Source organism: Miniopterus schreibersii (assembly GCF_964146895.1).
Source record: "Miniopterus schreibersii genome assembly, chromosome: 1".
NCBI classification, from domain to species: Eukaryota; Metazoa; Chordata; class Mammalia; order Chiroptera; family Miniopteridae; genus Miniopterus; species Miniopterus schreibersii.
This window is the reverse complement of record NC_138101.1, coordinates 20,444,002-20,468,327: the sequence shown is the minus strand read 5'-3', so window position 1 is coordinate 20,468,327 and position 24,326 is coordinate 20,444,002. Positions and strand designations below refer to the sequence as shown.

Here is a 24,326-nt window from a genome sequence, read left to right as displayed (position 1 = left end):
TAGCTGCTCTACATCCCTACGTATTGCCAGAGATCAACATTTTACTCAGTGTATTGAAGAGAAATCCTGAAGGCAGTGTATGTATGGAAAAGGCAGGTCTTTCTATTCTCTCTAGGTAATCGTGAATGTTGTAAAGGCTTTATGAATCTATGTTTAGCCAGACTACTTTTTGCTTTCTTTGTTTTTTCTGAAACGATGTGTCACAGCAACTCAATCACAGGCCACAGACAGGGTGGCACAGATCACGAAGGACAGTAACAGTGATGTCAGAGCCAAGTCCTCAGTAATGTACAAGTTGTCAGAATTTTCAGTTGTCTGTCTGCTTTGGGAGAAAGCAACTATTTTTAAGAATGGAATTACAATTAGACAAATACATGCTTTTGTATCAGATTATTTTCCCTATTTTAAAAAAAATTTATTTTTCAATTGCAGTTTACACTCAGTATTATTTTGTATTAGTTTTAAGTGCACAGCACAGTGGTTAGAAAATTATATACTTTACAAAGTGGTCCCCCCATTATTTAAGTATCCACCTGGAACCATACACAGTTATTACAACATTACTGACTATATTCCCTTTATACCATGACTATTTTGTGACTACCAATTTCTACTTCTTAATCCCTTCACCTTTTTCACCCAGTCCCCCCACACCTCCAGTGATTCCACTTCTGGGTTTCCATCTGAAGAAACCCAAAACTTTAATTCGAAAGAATGTATGCACTCCTATGTTCATTGCAGCATTATTGACAATAGCCAAGACATGGAAGTAACCCAAGTGCCCATCAATAGACAAGTAGATAAAAAAGTTGTGGTACATATATATAATGGAATGTTACTTGGCCATTAAAAAGAATGAAATCTTACCATTTGCAATGGCATCGACAGACCTAGAGGATATTATGCTAAGTGAAACAAGTCAGACAGAAACACCATATGATTTTACTTATATGTGGAATCAAGAGCACAAAATAAATGAACATATGAAATAGAAATAGCCAGACTACTTTGATTTAGCTACTAGGATGTTATTGTGTTTGTGTAAAGGAGAGAGTTTAAGTTAACCAAGATTTTTATATCCATAAATTAGTTTAAAATAAAAACATTTTAATACGAACCATGATGACTAAAATATTAGATAACAGAATAGAGTAAAAATATGTAAGGTAATAAAAGTGTTTACATTGGTGTTACTATTTGATTGCCAACATTTCTTCTATTTTCAACAGTGATGACTCTCACTATATGGTCATATATGATGGATGTAAGGTACCCAATGAAAAGTATTCATAGAAACTTGGTGTGAGACTTGAATCATTACGCCATGCTTTTAACCTCTTTATAGTGCAGGTGGTTGATAAGATTAAATAAACATTAATTGATTACTCAGCACTGGAAGGTCTAAAAAAAGTAAAAGTAGTTAACACAATGAGGGGACACAGAAATTTCTCATTAAATGACAGCTATCATCACTAAACATACTTCTTCCCATCACTCTTTCTCTTTTCCTTGGTTCCCTTTCAGAGCTGAGAAGTGGGCAGGACAGCCCTGGAATGGTGAGCCGAAGAGGAGCTAGAGCAACACTACCTACCTCCAATCCCACCTTCAGTTCCTGCTCACTGTGCGAGCTTGGGCATGTTATTTAAACTTTTTGTTCTTCAGTTTTCTCCTATGTAAAAAGTGAATGACAATGGAATGATAACGGAATGAATCCCACTGGGTTAGTGAAAGGAAGACTGAATTAATACATATAAAGTACTTAAGAGGAGAAGCGGGTCCCAGTCCTCCACCTCCCTCTTGCTTGTCTGCACTGGTCTGCTGATAGGTCCTTCCAGGCATTGTTTAAAGATGCCCTTTTCCCTCTCATCCTATCAGGCCCTTGAGGGCTGGAATTGAGTCTTTATTTTACCAACTTTATATCATCAACTTTTCTAACCACACAGAAACTTTATTTCCTTAACATGACTTTTTTTTTTCTTTCTATCCATTCAGTCCCTTCCTTAATCGTTAAGCCCTTAGGACATCAGATTCTGGTTGGTATCAAACTGTCTTAAGAACAAAGCCTCAGGTCTATTAACCACAGAAATAGCTAAACAGTTATCTTTGGTCAAGCTAAAGATAACATCTTGACTTTAGTTGTGTTTCAGCCCCAGGCCCATGAAAGTGGAAGACTCTAAGGACCACACCTTCATGAAACCCTACAGAGCAATGCCGTGGCTGATGTCAGGAGCTGATACAATGACCAACTACTTCCTACCCTGGCCCCAACCAATTGGTAGAGCACAGGACCCCAACTCCTTCAGCCACCATGATTAATGATTTTTCCCCTATATAACCCATCCCCTGGAAGCCATAGGGGAGCCAGGTCTTTATGCATTAGCTCACCTGTGATTCCAGACTTGGTACCATTTCCTCAACTAATAACCTCTACTTTGCTGTAGACTCCTGATCATTTGACTGGGCTTTGATGTACGCAGGTGAATGGACCCCTTTAGTTCAGTACTTTTAACAAAATGTCTGGCACATAGTAGCTTTTCAAAAAAAAAAAAGAAAAAGAAAGAATTCTACTAAAACTCCTCGGCCGGTCTCAGAAATACTTAGTGTGTTTCAAAAGAGAGGGGGCCATGGACTGCCCCATGAAGATAGCCAGTGGGTAGTTTATGAGATGGGAGGAAATCCTTCATTAAAAAAGTTGGATCAGAGTCCTATAATTGACATTTTTGCTTTTCTCGGTGGTGTTCATATTTAATCTTGTTGTAGCTTTTTTTGCCCAGGTCTTTCCACTGACCTGTAGGTTCCCTAACAGCAGCACTCTAAAATAGCAGATGGTCAACTTTCTTCCATTTGCCCCTCCAAATGCATTCCCCACCCTTCTCCAACTGTTCTCTCCCCAAGCAGGAGGCTGATCTGTAGAAGCTGTGATGAACACTGAGGAGCATGAGGCCAGAGAAAGAAGGGAAAGAGAAGTTAGGGTTTTTATTCCCCCAGGGTCCTGACCTGTATGGTCCCCTCTTAAGGGCCTTCACTGTATGACTCTGTAAGTGTGCTTTTTTGGGGTCCTTTGGACTGGTAACAGCTCTAGTATTATTGGCACCAGGGTGCTGCACTATCCCTTGTAATTTCTCTCCACTTTTCTCCCAGCTTTGCTGAAAGTCCCTTTCTTAAGCCCTGTAGAAATAATCTAGTTGGAAAGTGCCATCTGTTTCCTGCTGGAACTCTGATTAATACAGTACTCTAGATATAAAAAGGGAGAACCATAAAACAATTGTCGCGTCTCCTCTGGCTATGCAGCCAGATAGCAACAACCTTTCCTCTTTTATGCCCAATTGGGACCCAAATGCTTTCTCCTTGCTGCTCCCAAATGATTCCTATAAATCTCTCCATAAATTCTGAAACGATAAAGGCTTCTCTATTTACTCTTCTCCTTCAGGGAATTATTTTAAGAGAAAAGATCTCTGCCATAACTTACGGATAATTTTCTATTTCTTGCTTTTATTTTTGGTTTTGTTTGGTACTTTTTGGAGGCATCATTTCATTTGATTATATTCTGCTGTTCATGTTTAAATTTAGCCACAGGTGACAATATAATCTGAGTGTAAAGCAGTGAATTTTTCAAACGAAACTTTGCTCTTAACTGATTTTTTTTTTCAGTGAATAAGAGTTTTAAATACACTTACAAACATGCCATTAATAGGAAATTTAATGTAAAATAAATTATTTTTGAAGTAATACAGATTCAATAGAGATGCTTCTCCTTCTCACTGTGCATTTCCTGCAATCTAGTCCAGATGTCAAAGCAACTTTAAAGCACATTTGGAGATAAGAAACTGATATTCACTTACAGTGAACTTCTGTTTCTACGTATTATTTCTGGAGATTTCACTATGGACTATGAAAATAAACAGCAAATTACTATGTTAATTTTTTTCTTCTCAGGTGTAGTCTTGTTGTCACACAAATCTTTCTGTTGTTTGTAAATCAATGCTTCTATTTGGTGGGGAGGACTTTCCACAAAAGTTTTTGTCCAGTTTCTGTTTACTTTGGCTTTGAAAGGGGCTGAGCGACAAAAGGAAAGCAGATGGGTAATAAAGCCCCTTGACACAAACAGACCTAAAACCCAGAGAAGTCTAGTAGTGAATTCTACATCTTCTCTATTTAAAAGTGTGGCTTGATATTAACCAAGTGTATTTCTCTATCTTATTTTCACTTCCCTTTGCATTCTGTCTTCCTTTCTGATGTTCTACACAAGAGCCAAGTGCAATGATGTAAATGCCTATGTGACGTCAGTCAGGTTTGCCTTAACTTGTCCTGATGTTTTGACAGGGTTGACAATAATAGTCAGAAGATCTGTATCGGGGGGTGCTGAGCAAGCTGCACTACACTGAAAACAGCCAAGGAAGTTAGCGCTGGTTTTCATGATGGTTCGGGAAATGGCAGGATGATTAAAACCCTCACAAAGGCAGCACTGCATTTCAGGATTCATTTAAGCGCTACTTTTTCAACTGATATAACCATGTTTCATCAATTTCTAGTAGCATATTTGAAGGAAAATGTCACTTACAATTACAAGTGTCTCACAATTGCTTTTGGCTATTAAGGTTGACATGGAGGTTCCGCCAGAACAAGGAAAGCCAGGGCCATGCCAGGCCACGGGGTTGGCACTTTCCCTGCTGCAGGTGAAGGGCTCACATGGTTTGGAGGGGTGGATGGCACCCACTCCCAGTGCATGTTATAATTATGTTCAAAGAAGTAAAGGAAACCATTTTAATAAATTAGAGAAAAGTATGACAACGATGAACGCACAACATTTGGTCATTACCAAGGAGGAGACAGAAATTATAAGAAATAATTCTGGAATTGAAAAATGCAATAACTGAAATAAAAATTCACCAGAAAGCGCAATAGCAGATTTGAAATGGAAGAAAGAAACAGTGAAACCAAACATAGTGCAGTAGAAATAATCCAATCTGAAGAGCTGACAATAAAGATAAATGGACAGAGCCTCAGAGACCTGTGAGACATCAAGCATGCCAACATACAGAACAGTCCCAGGAGAGAAGGCAAGGGCAGAAAACTTCTTGAAGATATAATGAACAAAACTTCCCAAGTCTGAATAAGAATATTAATGCTTGCATCCGCGACACTCAGTGAGGTGCAAGTAAGACACATATAAAGAGATTCACACCTGGACACATCATAGTAAACCTATGGAAAGCCAAGGACAGAAAACCCTCAATACAGAAAGAGAAAAACGGGTCATCCCATGCAGGAAAGGATCAATACAATTCTCGGCTAACTTCCCATCAGCAACAATAAAGGCCAGAGGACAGAGGAATGACAATTTCAAAATGCTGAGACAAATGTTAAGAACCTTGTTAACCAAAAATTCTATATCCACAAAAACTATCCTTCAAAAATGGAAGCAAAATTCATAGATAAAGACTGAGAGAATTTATTGCTAGTAAACCTGCCTTATAAGAAACACTAAAAACAGTCTTTTGGGCTAAAAGACTGACTCTAGACAGTGACTCGAATCCACCGGGTAAAATGTAGAACACTAGACATGGTAAATAAGTGTTAATGTAAATACTCAACCAGTATATATTTTTTCTCATTTCCCATCTAAGCTCTTTAAAAGACATGAGTTATAAAAGCAATAATAATACTATTTTATAGAGCTTATTACTTAAATAGATGTAACTATACATGACAATATTAATACCAATAATTAATATTGGAATAAAGACATTTTGGAACAAATTTTCTACGTTTTACTGGAATTAAATTAGTATTACTCTGAAGGAGATCATAAAAAACAATAAGAGGCATGTTATGATCCCTAGATCCACTATGAAAATAATTTTTACAATGTAATTTAAAAATCAACAGAGGAATTAAAATATTTATTTAAGACAAAAGAAGGCAGTCAAAAAGGAACAGGAACAAAGAAGGCAGAAGGCACACAGAAAGCAAATAGCAAAATGGGAAATATGAACTACATTAAATCCAACTTATTATTACATTTTATGTGAATGGTCTAAAAACTCTAACCGAAAGGCAGCAGTTACCAGACTTGACTTAAAAAAGCAAGGCCGCATACATGCTGCCTACAAGAGATACATCATAGGTTCAAGGACATAAGTAAACTGAGTGTGAAAGCGTGGGAAGAGAGATACACGCAAACAGCAGCAATGAGAGATCTCGTGGTTACATCAGGAAAAACAGACTCCACGACAAGAGCTATGACTAGATACAAAGTGAGACGTCTTCAATAAAAAGGGTCAATGCGTCAGGGGAATTCAGCAATAGCAAATAAATGTGCCTGCCAACAGGGGAAAGCTGAGGGAAGGAAAGCACACACCACTAGCCGGAGATTTCAGGAACGGCTAGAACAACGGGGCAGAGGAGCAGCGAGGACGCAAACACTTCCCACCTGCTCGGCCTGGCGCGTGCGGGCCGCGGCCCCAGGTTTACACGGGGCCGGGGCAGCCGCGCTGGCCACAGACGCTTAGAGTAGGAGAGAGGGCTTCAAAATGAGTAACCCAGGCTTCGCTGTGAGGTGACAGAAAAGGGGCAACTTACACCCTAAGTAGGCAGAGTACGGAATATAGGAGCAGAAAGCAAACAGGAGATGAACGAGCCAAAGACGGCTGTCTAAAGAGCAGGAAGGTCAATAGTAGCAGCGCCTGGCCGGGTGGCCCTTGGCTGCAGCGCGGTCCCGCACCCCGAAAGGCTGCGGGCTCCACCTCCCGGCAGGCCGGGGCACGTACGGAGGCAGCTGATCCGTGTTTCTTATCTCTCTCACATCGATGCTTTTTCCTCTCTCTCTCCTTCCCTCTCTCTAAAAATTAATAAAAACATATACTAGGGCGAGGGTTAAAAATAATAATAATATTAAGATGATTAATACTAGAGCAACTGATTAAGAGGAGAGAAAACTCAAATTATCAGTATCAGGAATAGAGGGCTTAGTACTGGGCATCCTACAATTGTCAATAAAATAACAACAGGATATTATGCACAGTTTCATGCTAATAAATTCAATAACTCCAATGAAATAAATTCCTTAAAATCTCAATCTACCAGAATTGATGCAAGATAAAATGGAAAGTCTGTTTCTATTTAAAAAACTGGATTATAAAATGTTCCCTCAAAGAAAATACTGGTGCACTGTACATTGGTATATTCTCTCAGTAATTTAACGAAGAAATAATATTGATCTTACACAAACTGTTTTTTAAAAATGGAGGTGGTGGGAACAATTCTCAATTCAATTCATGAAACTGGCAGTACTGCTGCTCAAAGCAGACAAGAAAACCACAGATCAATATCCTTCATGAGCACAGACTGGAGGACTTTAAAATATGAGCAAATCAAATTCAACAATATATTAAAAGGCAATATATCCTGACCAAGTTAAGTTTATCCCAGGAAGGGAAGACTGATTTAACAATTGAAAATAAAGTAATTTGCCACAGTTAACAGAATTAAAAAGAAAAAACCTATATGATCATTCAAATGATGTAAAAAAAAGCCTTTGATAAAATTTAAACCCACTCATAATTAAAGCCCTCGGAAAACTGGAAATAAACTGGAACATTCTCAATCTGATAAAGGACAACTACCAAACACACACACAAAAGCTAACATCCTCCTATACAGTGAAACGCAGAACACATCCTCCGTGTGACTGGGCACAAGGAAAAATATCTGCTCTTATCTTGTGTTCAACTACTTCTGGAGCGCAATAAGCTGGTACAGTAAGGCAAGAAATAGAAGTAAAATGTATAAAGACCTAAAAGGGAAGAAATATAAACTTTTTACTTCCAGATGACATGATTGTGTATCTAGAAAATGCTAAGGAATTTACAAAAGAGTTACTGACGACTCTCCAAAGCCTGACGCTAAGTGACAGAACCCAGATGAGAGTATGATCCCAGTTGAACGAAGTTCACGAGTGAAACTAATACTGGTGATGGAAATCAGAAGAGGGGCGCTTATGTAGGGTGGGGACGGACAGGTGGGGAACAAAGAAGTGGGTTAATGGAAGTGCTCTATAGCTTCATTAGGGTGCGGTTACACCACTGAGTATATTGTAAAAGCTCGTCAAATTGTGCAATTAACATCTACGCATTTCATTGCTCACAAAAGAAAGGTGACTGTGGATTAACCGTCCACTTTTTACTTAAATATTCTAGACATTAGTTTTGCATGGCACAGACTCCCCCTAATTAACAGCGTAACAACTTTTGAGAGTAGCATGAACGGAGACAAGAATCTAGATGTCCTGAATCAACCAAATCGTGACTGACATCACCATTTTCAATTGAAAATTGGGAAGGTTCAGGCCTGGAGGCTGGAAACCGTGTGCCACGCTGCACTCAAGCCCCTCCGCATGATGACGTGCCAAAGGTGCAGCCCGCCTGGTGCACCAGCGGCACTAGGGGAACATGCACCCAGCCCGGCTGACCAACTTTGGACCTCCTGCCTCACCTCAGATCAAAACAGACCCCAACTGCTCCTGCCCAGCTGGTGGATCCTGCACCTGTGTCGCCCCCTGCTAAAGCGAAGACTGCAAATGCGCCTCCTGCAAGAAGAGTTGCTGCTCTTGCTGCCCCGTGCGCGGTGCCCATTGCTCCCAGGCTGTGTCTGCAAAGGAGCATCTGACAGGTGCAGCTGTTGTGTGTGACCTTGGGGGAGAGCCTGCTCCCAGATGTAAATAGAGCAACATGTTCAAACCTGCATTTTATTTTTCATCCTACCCTGAGCTATTTGTCACATTCTCTTTTCTATTAAATATGTGAGGGATAATAAAAATTGTTGACTTAAAATAAAATCTTATTTGCGATTGTAATACAAAATTATGTATTCTTTAATCTAACCAAAGATGCAAGCCATTATATTTTATTCCTATAAAAACATCAATACACACATCTACATGCTAATAGAATCAATCTCATAATGGCAAAGGAATTCTTCAAAGACTGGGTTTCAAAGTCACTGCTTTGGCAAATCAGGAATTCACTCTAACTGACCTTACTTGGCTAAAAATTGACCTTTCTTTTATCAATTAATGGGAATAAAGCCTGATGATTTATTTCTATTTGTCAAATGAACATTTAAGTAACTATGGATACTGATGGGCAAATCTAGGTATTTGGGAGAATCCTGACCCAGACACTCACTTGCCTCTTAAGCTCGATTAGTGCCCCTGCCTTGTCTACCTGCCTCCAGTCGCCCTCACCGCATCCACCCACCATGCATAAGGCTCCTAGAAGAATTTTCTTAAAAACTGACTTTCTCAGGCCAACAGTCTGTTTCCCCTAAATATTACTAAGTAGCCCTTTTTAAAAGCTCTTAGCAATTACAGGATATTACTAATGCCAATGAATGATCTGACTGAATAAAAGTACCATATGTCAATCTACATTTATAATTTCAACATTCAAGCTATGCATTGCAATACTGCTTAGTCACTGGGTGCCGCGCTGTCCGGGCGCTGTCCAAGGTGCTCAGAAGCCATAGAGGAATACGTCAGAGTTCTTTCTTACCAGTTGACAATGAATTTGGGAAGCAAGGCATAGAACATTAGATAATAGAAGCGACAATGTGAAAGGCCTCTGATTAAAAATCACTATTTAAGCAATAATTTCCCTAGGAGTTTATTCAGGGCAGCTTTCCGCAGGAGGCAGACTTTAAAACCAAAACATGAATATGTAAGGTAGGGCACAGGAAGACATTAACTAGCTGGTAGGAAGATACCCAATTATGGAAGTTTTGGCAAATAAGGCTCTTGAGTTGAGGCTTCATTCCACAGGCGGTGAGAAGTAGCTTAGATGTTTCTGGGTTGAGAAGAATTATATGGAAACTGTTTTTGAATACAAAGCTATCTTCTTTTTATAGGGGACTCCTATAGGAAATAAGGCCATGGGAGCAGGTAAGGATAGAAGCAGATTCAGAAGAGTAGACCATGTTTGAGGAATCAGGATAGAAGGCAGCCACCCAGTGGTTTCATAACACTGGGGACAAAGGGCTTTCACAATTCTGATCACATGCAATTATTTTCAATTTCTGTGTTTCTCTCCCTTATGAGACATGAGGTCCTTGCAGGCAGAACCTATTTCTTATTGTTTTAACTTTATCAATTATTGTTTTAATTATGCCGTAATAATAATATTAATTCCTGGCATTTGACAGCCACTCAAATCTTTGTTTTAAAAAAACACATTAAGCCTGGCTGGCATGGCTCAGCAGTTGAGCATCAACCTATGATCCAGGAGATCATGGTTTGATTCCCGGTCAGGACACATGCCTGAGTTGCAAGCTCAATCCCCAGCAGGGTGTGTGCAGGAGGCAGCCAACGAATGACCTCTCTCTCATCATGGACGTTTCTATCTCTCTCCCTCTCCTTTCCTCTCTCTGAAATCAATAAAGACATATTTTTAAAAAAACCACTGTAAGACCAAGTGGTATTTCAGGACTCTGGTCCTAGGATTTTTATTACTCCAAATGTACAGCCTTTAACTTCTGCAGATCTTGAGATTGTGGCTAGATGCATCCTTGGGTGAAGCCCTCAATTCAAAGGACATAGCCTCATCCTCATGGGCACTGCATATCCTAGAGAATAGACACACCAAAAAATGTACCCCCCCAAAAAAATGTACAGGGTCCCCTGGTGCCTGCATTAGAGGTTAAAGATACCTCTTTTGTCCTGATGGATGGGTTCTCATGAATTTTTAAAGCTGTAGGCTCTAATGGAATTTATACTGTCAGAAGTGGTACTGCTTTCTCCAATTCCTCCTCCATGCTCTCTCCCCACAAATTTTTACCTCCCTTCTTGAAGCACTAGTAGGTTCCTTAGCATGAGTGACATATCTCACTATGTATAAATAATCATAGCAAACCCTCAATAACTAATTAAATGAATGACTGGTTAAATGAGTCATTGCAAGATATGGTAAAACTGCTATTCTGCCATGACAATTTCTAATTAATGTGAACATGAAATATTTATGATTTTTAGCAAGAGTCCCAGAAGGAGGTCCCAGAACCAGGAGGCATTTCTGTCTAGAATTTAGTTATCTGTTTCTCCAAACTTCCTTTATGGTTGCATGCATTCTGTAACAACCCATACTCTTCGCTATCTGTGTTCCTTTTTCTATCTAAATTCTACTCATAGTATAAGTCCCAGCTCAAGCTATGACATTTTCTCAAGTTATTAAGCTCCACAGTGCACTTCATTTCTCTGAAATTTTAGCCCTTATTTTAATTAACCTTATTCTGCCTTAAGATATCACATCTTCTATAGTGTTATTTTCAACCCAATTCAACACATTTACTATCAGTATTGCACATTTCTATGTGCTAGGTGGGCGGGTGGGGCGAAAATGAGAAAGACATAAGCACTTCCTTTAAGGATTCAGTATATTAGTACAATGATCCACGGAATATATGATCAATGCTGTGAAACAAAAACAGAGAAGATAAAATAAAGATGCTGTGATTGACAATGATATAAATTAAGATGAACAAAAATAAAATATAATGGGGTTTGAGAAGAAGTCACACCAGTTTGGTGGCTACAGTATAAGTTATTCTATTGAACCCCTTTCTCTTCCTTTCATCTGTTAAAAGGTTATTTTCCCCACTTCTGCTCTCCAGCTTCAATGCATGACCATGTGGCCATAGTGATCTAAGGGTTGGACATGTGATATAACCCAAGCCAACTGGAGTCCTTTCCTCAGCAAAAGTTTTTAAAAATCTGGTGAAGGCTGAAAAATTGTAAGCCTGAGGTCACCTGTGGCTGCCTTCCCTTCTGCCAGAGTTAGAGAAGATGGTCTGAGAAAATTTGGTAGGCATACAGAGAAGCAAAACCATGTAGACAGTCCTGACGTGCGAAGTTCCTGACTGCTATGGACTGAGTATTTGTGTCCCCACAAAAATCCATACGTTAAATCCCTCATCCCCAATGTAATGGTATTTGGAGATGGGGTATTTGGAAGGTAATCCCATGATGGGATTAGTGCCCTTCCAGGAAGAGGAGAGAGCAGAGCCCTCTTTCTCTGCCATGTGAGCACACAGCAAGAAAGGGTCCATCTCTAATCCAAGAAGTAGGCTCTCGCCAGGAACCAAATCTCCTGGCAGCCTTGATTCCGAGGCTCTGAAACACTGAGAAATAAGTGTTTGTTGTTTAAGCCACCCAGTCTATGGTATCTTGTTCTGGCAGCTTGCGCTAAGACACTGAACCTAGCTGTTTCTAGGCCAGATCCACCTGTGCCTTGCCCTCACACAATTCAATTACTTCAGTTAATCAAGTCTCCAGTTCTTGTTTTAGTGAGTTTGAGCTACATTTCTGTCACCTGCAAACAAAGTGTCCTGGCTCATTTAGGAAAATTAGAAATACCGAAAGGAGAACAGAGCATTTGAGACCAGCCTTGAAGGACAGCTAGGGCTCTGAAAAGTAAACAAGATTCAAGGGCATTCACAAACCAAGGCAGAGTTGAGAGAAAGGCCAGGACTGTGGCCAGAAAGGTGGTTTGGTGGAAGATGAAACTTAGAAGAGGAAACTGTGGCATTATTACAGAATCTTGAAATTGAGGCTGCAAAGACATTTTCTTCTTAAGGCCCCCAATGTTGTGGTAGGCTACACAGTGAGCTCCAAAGATGTCCACATCCTAGTCCCTGGGAACCTGTGAATGCCACCTTACATGGGACTTTGCACATGGGATTCAATTAAGAATCTTGAGATGGGGAGATTATTCTTGATTATCTGGGAGGGCCCAATATATTCACAAGGGTCCTCAGAAGAGGAAGGCAGAAGGGTGAGAGTGAAAGGAGGAAATGTGACTATGAAAGTAGAATCAGAGAAAGGGATATGACCTGGAACAGAGGTCCCAGAGGGAGATGTGGAAGACACTTGTTATTGGCTTTGAAGATGAAAGACAGGGGCCATGAGCCAAGAAATGCAGGCAAACTCTAAAAGCTGGAAAAGGCAATGAAACAGATTCTTCCCCTAGAGCCTCCAGACAGAATGCAAGCCTGTCAACACCTTGACATTAACCCAGTGAAACTGAATCCAGTCGTCTGATCTCCAGAACTATAAGATAATACATTTGTGTTGTTACAAGCCACTAATTATGGTGACTTGTTATGGAAGCAATAGAAAACTAATACAAATGTTTTATGCTTGTTAGATGCTTTCTAACTCTTCAGATGTCAATGTCAGTAGCCACATTGTAAGCTCCCGGATGTAAATCCCACCTCTCTGACTTCTGTGTCATTATACAGAAACTATGCAGAGGAGGGTCAATTAAACCTCACTTGTTTGTATAATTCACCTCGAGTAACCCTATCAGAAGTGTATCATTTTATATCTTAATATATAAAAAGGTCTTACTCTTTTCTTAAAAAGAATTAGTATTATCATGACCATCACAAAGTATTCCTTTTCTTTTGCCTCTCCACTTTTACAGAGGGGCAGAAAAATTTACAATCAAGTCACAGATAGGCTGGGCTTGGGCTTGAAATACAATAGTTTGTTTTGGTCTGATTTTCCCATTGAAATTTATGTCAATGTAAGCATTTAATGGCTGGGCGATATTATTATGGTTCATTCGACCTTACAGACTCTCTAAAAAGCACCCTCTGGCATATTTTGATAGTGTAACTGTTATGGCAAAAGAGTTATGCCAAAAAGAGATGCTCTGCATTTTCTTTTTTATCTTGCAGATATTCTTTTGATTCAAAAATAGTATTAAATGTCTAAAATATTAAAAACATACTATACTATATACATCAAAATATAACCAGTCTTTTATAGAACTTAAATGAGAAATTAAATATTTACATGTATACATGGAATATTACTGCATTAATAAAAAGGGGCTAGATCCTGTATTTATTTTTGCTTCTGATTTTATATCGTATAGACTAAAGCTTCATTTTTACATCGTTTGAGCCTTTGAAAACATCTGGTTATATGTTAAGGGCATTTGTCTTTACTTTATTGTGCCGAGCAGGGAATTTTTTAGTGCTACAACCTCAACAGCTTTGAAATACAGATTGAAGTATCTGTTTGACACATGGAGACATCCAGATATAAATACATTCAACCTCCTTGGGCAAAAATCTCCAGAACACCGCGTTTACTGGCTGTGTAACAAAATGACCTATTTAGGAAAAAGGTCAGCTGGTTATAAAAAATAAAAATGGTAAACAAAACAACTCCAGGATGAGAGGGGATAAAGAAACATCATTTTACCCAAGGGAGAGACTATCCAAACCACACACCAACCAAAGTAAAGCAAGCTCTTCTGAAATGCTAGGGACACATGAGGTTTATTAACCGTCAGCAAGCCATTCAAATTCTCCACATCTTCCTATTATACAGGAAGGGACTGATTTTTAAAAAGTCACCTATCACATCTGAATTCAGCCAGGCACTAAATTAAGCTGACAGTTATCTGTTAGAATTGGGAGTCAATAGATTGAAGGAGTCTGGGTCCAAACTCTCCCTTGGTTTGTAATGGCTTACTTAGTTCAACCTGAAATGAATGGAACAGCTATTAACTGCCTTGTTGCCCCATTTGAGAATCTCCGTATTTTTTTATTTTATTTTCCTAGGGGGTATCAATTTTATATTTTTTATTGAATTGATTGGGGTGACATTGGTTTGCAAAACCATACTGCTTTTGAGTGTACAGCTCAATAAAACATCATCTGCACATTGCATCGTGTGCCCATCCATCTTAATAGCCATCAGATACAGCCCAAGTGCTCCCTTCGATTGCTATTTTGTTTCAGGGATGCGCAGAAAGTATTATTCACCTCACTGTTTACCGGAGCTCAGCAAACGGTCAGGAATAAAGGCAGTCTTCAATTGCTTCCAGTGACCATGCTAAAATAATTTTTTTGTTTGTTTTAAATAACTTAGATCTCATTCCAGTCTATCATTCTTGTCTTTAAATCACTTCTCTATTAATATTTAAAAGGAACTTGAATGTTCTGTCTTCACACAACTTGGCACACTCACTTGATTTTTTCCCTGCCTGTATTTTTCCTAGACTTTCTCATCTCTCTCTCTCTCTCTCTCTCTCTCTCTCTCTCTCTCTCTCTCTCTCTCACACACACACACACACACACACACACACACACACACACACACACAAATTCCACTTCCCTTCTGAATCATCACAAAGACTAGCATTCACGTGTCTGTCACACCAGGCATGGTGCTCAGCCCTGCCCAGACATTAGCTCACGAATCCTCCCAGGAACCTTACAAGCCAACTACTATTATTAGCCCCCTTACTACGCTGAGGAAACCAAGGCTCAGAGAGGTGCAGGAAGAAGACCCACTGCTACAGAGTGGGGGAGCCCCGATACCAGACCTGGCCCGTCCCGATTCCTGAGCGCCCAGCTCCGCAATTCCTTGTTGCCGCCCGGGAAGCTTCTGCAGCCCGCGCCCCCTGAGCTTCCCACTCAGGCTGGGGAGGGACAGGGGTGGAGGCCCCAGCCGCACAGACGTGTTTCCCCAGTGAACGGGTGCCTGCGAGTGAAAAAGGAGCAGGCCCGACGAGTCCCGGTCACCTGGGAACCTGCTACAAAACAAGGTTCACGTGTCCTCCTTGTGGGGCACTCCATTTCCCTGCTGCTGTTAGAGGTTCTCATACATATGAAGGGCCCTGGGATCTTAGCATCTGCAAAAACTGTCCCATGCAGCCCCGGGCTGCCCCTGATGAGGGTCACGTCACAGCTGCTCCGGCTGCTGCTGGGTGACATTCAGTTAGGCCGATGCTGATCCCCATCAATCTCAGACATCGTAGTGCTGGGGGGCCCCTGCCCCATCAACTTTATAATGGGCCCCTGAATTGTTACCTTCACTTCACCTCTCAGAGAATGTTTAACAGGTTTCTAGGAGCTTCGGTTAAAGGATGTGGCAGGGAATCTGCTGCACCAAAAAGCAACCTGGACCACTTGTCAGCAGACAGAGGCCAAGACTGACCCCCCCTCTGCCACCTCAGGATTTTCTGTCTACCCAGGTCACATATGAGTAGGTGGCTTTTCCTCTCTTGTATGACTCAAGGTTGAGGGCACTTTGTGCCAGCTGCCACCTTGAAAGATCCAATTACTATGCCTCCCCTTGCCTTCCTCCGTAGTTCCTCGGGGCCGGGGTAGCAGGAGATGCAGGTGAGGCTCCACATCCTTCTGCCCTGCCTGGACACTGAGGAACTGCTGAACCCCCCAAACACACAGATCAACTTGTGTTAACAAACCCACCGGAACATACACACCCCAAAGTGAATGTTGGCATGCCCTCTTTTCCAACACTATTGGAAATAATTTTGGAGTCTCACTTTTAAAAACAAGTTGAATCAATGAATGAATATACTCCCAAATAAATAGTGATAATCCTTGCATTTTGTGGGTAACGTTGGTTTCTGGAGCTGAGTCTAGAAATTATGGTGACAGAAATTAATGCTCAACAGAGACATACTATCCTGGCTACTTATACACAGCATCTATGCTGGTTGGTTCCCACATGGGTTAAAATTTTGTAAAAATTGCCCTCTCCCCACCTACTCTTCATCACATTGACCTTGTAGCTCCTTGGACACCTGAGGCATGCTTTGCCTCAGGGCCTTTGCACTGACTGCTGCCTCTCCGTACTTCGTTCTTGGCAGGAAGGCTTGGCTCCTTTCCTCACTCTGTCCATGTCTCTTTTCAAATACTACTCATCAGACATCCCTTCTCTGACCACTGAGAGAAACTCTGTCCACTACTCTTTCTCCTTGCCTTTACTTTCTTTTACAATATGTTTCATCACTTCCACAAACTTTACAAAACATTTTATTTTATTTGCTTTTTTACATTATGGTCCCTCCATCAGAATATGAATGCCATGATGGTGGGGGCAATGTGTATGTTAAATAAATGGTTATTTCACATTGTTCAATTCTATACCCCCAGGACTTAGAACCGGGTCTTGCACGTAAAAAGCCCTCAATAAATATTTGTTAAATGACTGTTGTGAATTTCTGACTAAAAATGGGTTCTGACCGTAAATATAATCAAATATGGCTATTCTCATGGCTTGTAAACTTCTTTCTGACAATAATTCCACAAAGGCACTTTTTAAAAATGTTTATAACTGTGGCCTCCAAAGATGTCAACCATGACAGAGAGTTGGAAATAAGCACTCTGGCTTACTATCAATAAACAGAATATAAATGTTTTCTAATTGTGTCATCATTTCACACATCTTTCCCTCTCCTAGTGCGTGGGTGACAAACTACTGGCAGGTGAGTATTTTTGTTTTAAATGATTGCCAGTGAGTTGAGCCAGGCTTGATGTCCCTTCTCTCCTGGCTGAGTTGTCAGCACCTTCTAGGTAAGATGATGGAGCCAATAATAATGATAACAGTCCTAGTTACATTTCACGAGCGCTTATTATGTGCCAGGCACATGATAAACCTTTCACATTTAAGTCTCCTTTAAGCCTCATGAGAATCCCATGGTATTTTCAATTTTAGACAGAAGCAAATCTAGGATTAGAAAACTTCAGTAACTTGCTTAAGGTCACCGAGTCAGAAAATAGCACCGAGCAAGGCCTCAAACCCACGTGTATCCAACTCCAGATTCTGAACCTTCCGGCTCTGTTACTCACCAGTTCCTGCGTGTATCACGTGCTGTATGTGCACACACGCTGGACGGCACCGCACAATTCAGGGGACAGAGCCAATCCCTTCGACCCAAAAGCCCAGTGATTTATCCACCTAAAAGTCTCGAAATCCTGGTGAGTCCCGCTAACTTCGTTCTTCTCTGTTACACTTTCCGCATGCAAATATTCAACAGTGTACATGGATGTAGCCGTCCAGTTTCCAAAGTGCTTTCCATCCATTACCACGACAAACGTCTAAGCCGAGGAGGACAGGTGACATTTCTCAGATGAGGGTGTAGCCACGTTCACAGAGTCAGACTAAAGACATAGACCCCACATTTCCTCTCCTTAGAAAGAAAGAAAACACAATGGAGCTGCTGGGGAGTTTCAAAGACATGGAACCATGTAGTGCAGGAGTTGGCAGAGGCCCCGACAGTCTAGAGTTTCACGCACCGCAACTACAGGTGAGGAAAGAGAGGCCCGGGGGGAACGCCCAAGGTCACAGAGCTACTGTCCAGGCTGGACGGAGAAGCCAGGTCTGTTCAGTCCATTCCATGCCCCGCACCACCTCCTGATGTCTTGAGGACCAGGACCCGCACAGCTGTCAGAGAGCGAGGAAGCGCTCCCGAAAACGCGCAGACCCCCAACCTGTGCACGACCGGCACGTGAGCCTGACTCTGCGCGGCTGAAATGGGGTACAAGATGAAACTTGCCATAAAAATAACGTCACAGAAAGTGGCAGGGCTCCCAACTGGTCCCCAGAGTCCTCATGCAGCTCGGCCGTATACCAGCCGTCTTTGGCGTCTCGTGGTGTTTGTGGGAAACGCATGGGAATTTAGAACCACAGCACTGTCGCCCCGTTTCGGGGCAGAGATCTCTTCTGCCCTCACCCTCGGTCCCGCTCTCCCCGAGGAACACACCGTACCTCCCCCTTCCCTCCGTCGGGGCTGCGGGACCGAGTGGGCAGCCAGTCTCAAGGGCAGCTTAAGGGACCCCTCTCCCTCTGCAGGAGGGGAGCCCGGTGCCCAGGGTCAGGGGGTGAGGAGGGCAGGGAGCCCACTGTCGGGGAGCCTGCGGGGCTGCCTGAGGGAGACAGTGCAGGGCGTAGCCAAATGCTTGTTTGTTTTTTCTGAGACTTCAAAAAATATCTGAAACTCATTTTTGGATTCAGTACTTAATGTATATAATCTTTTCTTTTTGTTTTTCCTTACTTTTTGAAAATTAGTCTCTCTCACCTGTGCCAAAGAGGAAAAAAGGTCTCACTTTTGCTGATAGGAGTAAGATCAAAGCAGACTCCTGCTCTGGGGGCAGCTCTGGCGGGTGTGTAAGCGGGGCGGGGGGACCCCCCCTTTTAACACTCTGCTGACCCAAAAATGTGTTATGTAAATTTCCCCGCTGCCAGCATCTGCATGTGCCAGGGCTGTGGCAGCGCAGGTTTCTAGCGCAGGGCGTGCATTTGCTACCAGGGTACCCACGAATCACACCGTCGGACCCTGGATTCAGCACTGCCCAGTGTCTGCCAAATGCGTGCCCTGGGGCAGGTTCTAAAACCTGAGTCAATCTTCCCTTCTGTCAAAATAAACACAAAACAAAGAACCCCTGTGTTGTACACCTTATGGAATTCTGAGGATTAAATTCTGATGTAGTTACGGCGAGCCCTATATACAGGGTGGGACAAAAGTAGGTTTACAGTTGCTCATATGGAAAATAGTATAATGATTAATAAATAATAATACAAGAATAAATTACGTGTTTTCATACTCGCAACTGTCAATCTACTTTTGCCCCACCCTGTAAAAACAAAGCATTATTTTTTTTCTTAAATCTCTTCCCAATACATGAGTCTTAACCTGACTCTTAAGGCAACATCAAGTTATAACGTTACAGTACTTACTGTATAATACAGCAACTAACACTCAGTACTCCCACAAACTAGGGGCTCAAGAAATACCTGCTCAGTTTAAAGACACCTTAAGAGAAACACAAGTGGCCCTGGCCTGGTAGCTCGGTTGGTTAGGGTGTTGTCCCAATATGCCAATCTTGTGGGTTTGATCCCCTTTAAGGGCACATACAAGAAGCAACCAATGAATGCATAAAAATGTAGAACAATAAATCTGTTTCTCTCTCTCTCTCCCCCTCCCTCTCTCCCTCTCTCCCTGGCTAAAAATCAATCAATAATTTTTTTTAAAAGAGAGAGAGAGAGAAACAAAAGTGGACAGGGGGAAATGGGGTGGGGGTAGTCTTCCTCCTGACCTGGCCTTCCCAGGTGTTCCTGCAGGTCCTGCTACTGCCAGGACCAACTCTAGTTCACAAAACCCATGCCCCATATTCCCGTCCCTGTCATCTCCCAAGCCCACAACCAGTCAACAGACCCAAACTGCTCCTGCCTGTATGGCTGCTCAACTTCTTTACCCCCAGGCTGATGATAGGGCCTCACCCAGAGGCCAACTGGATCCCCAAAGGGATGGAGGGATGGTTGCAGAGACCTAGCCCTAGAGTCCCCACTCCCTGAGGCCAGCGCTCCCAATAAACCACATTCCATGAACAGAGCTCCCCCTTTTCAAGCAGCACCAAACTCCGAAGTTAAGAATCAAAACGTTTGTTTCCAAATTCCAGGGCCTTCTATCTCATTCCATTCCACTCTCAGATTTGCAGATAGAATCAATGAAGAAATGAATGATTAACCCTTCTCAGATTCAAGTTATCATCACCCATCTATCCCTGGCCCATGCACTGACTCATTCAAGAGACTTGTTCCCCCCGGCTTCACACCTCTCTGTCCACCCAAGCACCAACATCTATAGGAACACCTGTATTGTTTCCTCAATAGAACAGAAGCTTACGGTAACCAGCACAGGTACTCGATAAGCAACTTACACAAGTTGGGTCATTCTACCGTAACAGTCACTTGGAATGAAAGAATTTTCAATCATACATGAGATTTGTAATTAAATCCTTCCTAGGCAAAAGGTGGCTGCTCATTTTTATCAAGAGTGGTCCTTCAGCCCTGGCCAGGTGGCTCAGTTGGCTGGAGCATTGTCCCATACACCAGAAGGTTGTGGGTTCGATTCCTGGTCAGGGCATATACCTGGATTTTTGGGTTCAATCCCCAGTAGGGGTGCATACAGGAGGCAGTCTATCAGACCGATGTTTCTTTCTCACATCCACGTTTCTCTCTCTCTCTCTCCCCCTTCCCTTCTTCTCTCTCTAAAAGTCAACAGAACATATCCTTGGGTGAGGATTACCAAAAAAAACAAAAAACAAAAAAGAGTGGTCCTTCCCATGTAAATGTGAGCACCACAAGCTCTCTGGAACATCTGTGGCAAGCAAACTGGGCATCCAGGTCTAAAAGATTAACAGCAGTTGGAAAAATGACATATGAATCTTTATGTAGATTTAAAGCATTATTAAAGGGATTGTTTATGTGTGAAAGAAATTATGATTTTAGGACACGATTTTAGCACATCTTACATTAAAAGGTGCTATCTCTTTATTCTCTCTGAATGTCATTTTATTAAAACCAGCTTGCTCTCTACAGTTTTAAGAGAGTTTTTTGGGCTAATTTTTAAAAGCAAATTATAAGTAGCTTCTGCTCTATTATTTAGAGATGAAATCATGCTTATGTGTTAAATCATCAACTTTTAAAAGTATGATGTTCTTATGGAGTCCGCTCCAGCTAAAAGTATGCATGATTATACGGGTGTCATAATTTGGGAATAATGACCCATTTCATGCCACATTTTACAAAAAATGAAATTATTCAAGTAATTCTCATTCCCTTGTAACCCTTATACCTCTTCTTTTATTTCCTATGGCTTTTAACAAACCGATCTATAATTTTTGAGTTCCAGTTGTCTCTCAGGCATTGTTGTAGGGGGTTATGGACTGTGTGTCACTTATTACCTCACAATAACCCTGTGGGGTAGTTATTATGATGCCCAACTTTCAGAAAGGAGAAAGGAGCTGGAGGAGATTAAATACTCTACTCAAGATTACAGTAAGTCTTGGGATTGAAATCCAGATCTAACCCCCAAATTCTTTAATCTTGGCCAGTAATACACTGTAATGCATGTTTTATTTTACTAACTTGATGACTTATGTATTGCTGCATAGACAATCAAAACCACTGGCTTAAAACAACAAAGGTCATTCATTTATCTCTTGAATCTGCAATTTGGGCAGGGTTCGGTGGGGAAGGCTGGTCTCTGCCCATACAGCCCGTCAGCTGGGACAGCGTGTGTGCGTGATGCCCACGTGTGCATGCGTGTGCATGTGTGTGTATTAGAGATCCACTTCCAAGACAGCTCATTCTCCTGGCTGGGAGGTGATGCTGGCTGTTTCTTTCTTCCACAGGGGTCTCTCCATGGGGTGGTGGGTTCTAAAGAGTTTCAAAAGACCGAACGTGCAAGTGGCCAGTTTCTAAAAGTCTGGACCCAGAAACACTACTGTGTCATTTCTTCCACATTCTACTGGCCCCCAACAGTCAGAGCCCAGATTCACGGATGCCACCTTTCAACAGCAGGTGTGCCAAAAATGTGGGGCCATGTGACAAAACCCCCACACCTGGTAAGATTTCCAGTTCAGATCTCTCAAATATTGTTCTGAATTCCTTACTTGCATTGAATAGCCCTTCCTGTTGCCCAGCCCCTGAACCTGTTCTCCGAGATACCCGAAGCCACACTTCATGCCACAGGCTGGCTGTTCCCAGTCCCGGGACCCAGTAGTGACCTCAGCCAGGACATGCCTCCTATGACCTCTATCCCCAGCCTCTGGGTCTCAGGGACAAATCACTCAAATCACCCTGGCCTTGGGCTCTAGTCCTGACAACAGCTTTGTACCTTGCTCCAGGGCCACAGTCCCACCTTATGACTAGGAGCTGGGATCCTGCCTTGGTTTTACCAGATGCTTCCCATCCTCTGCCTCTACCCCCACATCCCCCATCTCAGGACGGGGAGCCTGTGCCCAAGCCCTTGTTTTACCTTCATACTCTGCACCTGCCCGAACTCCTCCGATTATTATCTGAGTCAATTTCTGAGTTATTCTTCTGACACTCAAGGAAACTGAACTTCGGGATATGCTTTGCTCACTAACCTTCGATACCGGATTCTCTGGTACCAAATGCTCTCTCTTCAAAAGCTGTGTTCGTCTCTTGGATCTGGACTTGTTCACATCACCCACAGCTGGACCAGCCCCCCTGCACCAGCCACGACTGGAGAAAGGTCTAGTCCTCGGATTTGATATATTTTGGTCTTTGCCTTTTGGCTAAATTTGACCAGCTCATGCCCGACTGGGAATCAGACTGGACAGTTTGATTCCAATGATTCTAACTGGCCTTTGCATGTAAACATCCCTCTCAGAACCACAGTGTGTATTTTTAGTGGCTGTTTGTCGTGCCTTATGGACAGATGAGTCTGAAGACTAAAGGCAGGGGTATGTGTGTCTTACTCCTTTGTAACTCTCCACGCCAACCAGTTAGGAGCTCCGCTGCACACAATGGGCATCTCATAAATATTGCAGCTGATGCTTAGAATGGAACCTGAAGGAAATACATTCAGTGGCAAGAATCTGAAGGACACGACACGTAATGGATGAGATTAAGTGTTATGAAGGATACCTTTCAATTCTGTGGTTCCATTTCTGAGTTAGATTCTGTAATCACTCTTGGAATAAGACACCTGACATCTGGGCTCTGCTGTCTGCTCTGACTGTACCTATGTCAAAGTCTGTGATATATTTTGGATTGAAATTGAGATTTCAAGGAAGAATTTCATTAGAAGTGGGTATTATTCTGTTTGAGCTACATCCAAAGCTGCTGTACTCTCTCCTTTTATTAACTTTCTATCACATAACTCCTCTTTCTAATTATACATCAGCCAACATACTTTAATTTGGCAAATGAATCTTGTTTGATTTCAATTAAAAATACGATGAAAACTAAAGCCTGAAGAAACAATTTAAAGGTGTCCTTTAGTCAGTAACACCAGAGTTTCTTCCCGATTGATTGTACATAATTAAGCACTGATGTACAGTTTTGAGACACCTACTACAAGTTTCACATCTATTTAAATCATATGACCATTAAGAGCAAAACATAAAACAATTTTTTAGTTGAAAAGAGCCTTAAGCTTACTTTATCGAACACAGTTACTTCATAGATGAATTCCTGCTACTCTGCAGGAACTACATCATTTCCCACTTTAAAAGGTGTGTTTGCGCTTTATTTTTTTCAGCTGTCTATTGCTGCATATCACTCTACCCCAAAACTCAGTGCTTTGAAACAACGTATTATTTCTAGAGAGAGGAAGCGAACTTTCCCAAAACTATGCTAAGCACTTTCCCTATAAAAATATTCTGATGCTGATATTTGATATACGTCTTGCTTCTATATATGGCTATGTCATACCATATATAGCTCAGTGTATTCTCTTCTTTGTATTAAGTTACTTGGCTGTGACATAATTTGGGTTATGTCAAACCAGAAACCTAATTTAAAGGATCCTGAATAATCAAAGGATTCCACTGTGCACAAATGTTAAAACTGAAATAAATACTCATGTCAGGGGAGGAGTTTTTCTTCCTTCAGCTGGAGGTCTCTCTGGAGCATAAGACTCCTGGTCCCTTCACGCCCTCACCTTTCCAGGTCTGGGCTGAGGGGTGAACGGGTGACT

The 24,326-nt window shown here is 41.8% G+C and overlaps 1 protein-coding gene and 1 pseudogene across 2 annotated transcripts in view; one reads left to right on the top strand and one right to left on the bottom strand.

The window, feature by feature from the left end:
* The window catches only part of NWD2 (NACHT and WD repeat domain containing 2), a gene marked incomplete at its 5' end in the record, with an annotated part of 126,330 nt that overhangs the window by 92,357 nt on the left and 9,647 nt on the right, over positions 1-24,326 (bottom strand). The window lies entirely within an intron of this gene.
* On the top strand, positions 8,451-8,689 carry LOC308561213 (metallothionein-2B pseudogene; annotated as a pseudogene). The gene has a single exon. The product of its transcript is annotated as a metallothionein-2B pseudogene (transcript).